The sequence below is a fragment of the Heptranchias perlo genome, unplaced genomic scaffold, assembly GCF_035084215.1.
Source record: "Heptranchias perlo isolate sHepPer1 unplaced genomic scaffold, sHepPer1.hap1 HAP1_SCAFFOLD_973, whole genome shotgun sequence".
Lineage (NCBI taxonomy): Eukaryota > Metazoa > Chordata > Chondrichthyes > Hexanchiformes > Hexanchidae > Heptranchias > Heptranchias perlo.
The window spans coordinates 25001-26077 of record NW_027140018.1 but is presented as its reverse complement, the minus strand read 5'-3'; positions in this window follow the sequence as shown (position 1 = coordinate 26077).

Below are 1077 nucleotides of genomic sequence, written 5' to 3'. Positions count from 1 at the left end.
ACCAAAAGTTGCAAAAATGATTAAAAGGGGTGAAATGATTAACCAGGAGGCTGGAGCAATGTGCCGCGGTGAAGTCTGAAAGAGGGAAAGGTTGACCAGAAAGCATTAAACAAAAGTGGCAACATTTTTAAAAAATTGGCAAATGATTAACCAGAATCCCAAAAGAATGCTCAGAGACCAAGTCCCAAAGGGGAAATGGTTAACCAGAAGCTGGGGGAAATGGTTAACCAAAAGTTGCAAAAATGATTAAAAGGGGTGAAATGATTAACCAGGAGGCTAAAGCAATGTGCCGCGGTGAAGTCTGAAAGAGGGAAAGGTTGACCAGAAAGCATTAAACAAAAGCGGCAACATTTTTTAAAAATTGGCAAATGATTAACCAGAATCCCAAAAGAATGCTCAGAGACTAAGTCCCAAAGGGGAAATGGTTAACCAGAAGCTGGGTGAAATGGTTAACCAAAAGTTGCAAAAATGATTAAAAGGGGTGAAATGATCAACCAGAAGTCGAAAATAATGTGCGGCGATGAAGTCCTAAGGGGCAAAAGTCACCCAGAAGGCAGGGAAATGATCAAACGAAAGCAGCCAAAAAATTATTAAAAGAGGGGAACTGATGAACCAAAAGATGAGAAACGGCCCGCAGAGACTAAGTCCAAAACGGGAACTGGTGAACCGGAAATGATTAACCAAAAACTAAGTCCGAAGAGGGAACTGGTAAACCAGAACTGAGTAACCCGATTTTTAAAATTAATTATAAATGGGGAAACGATTGAGCAAAAGGCGGAAATTAAGTCACAGGGACCATGTCCGAAAGGGCAAGAGGTTACCCCGTAGGGGGCATTCGTCAACTCAATCTGAAAACTTTGGAGGCAAATCTGACCAAAATGCGGAAATCGGACCACACCGCGAGGGGCGCCATTCGACGGGGCAGGGTTAGACGCGTCGAACGGTACCTGAAGGTCCCGGCTGCGACACGTGAGTCCGGAGATATGGCCAGTCAAAGTCTGATGGGAGGTACCGAAGCCGAAAAATCGAAACGCGTTTGCGGCGATTCGGTGTCAGAGAGTCGGTCACGAATTCAAA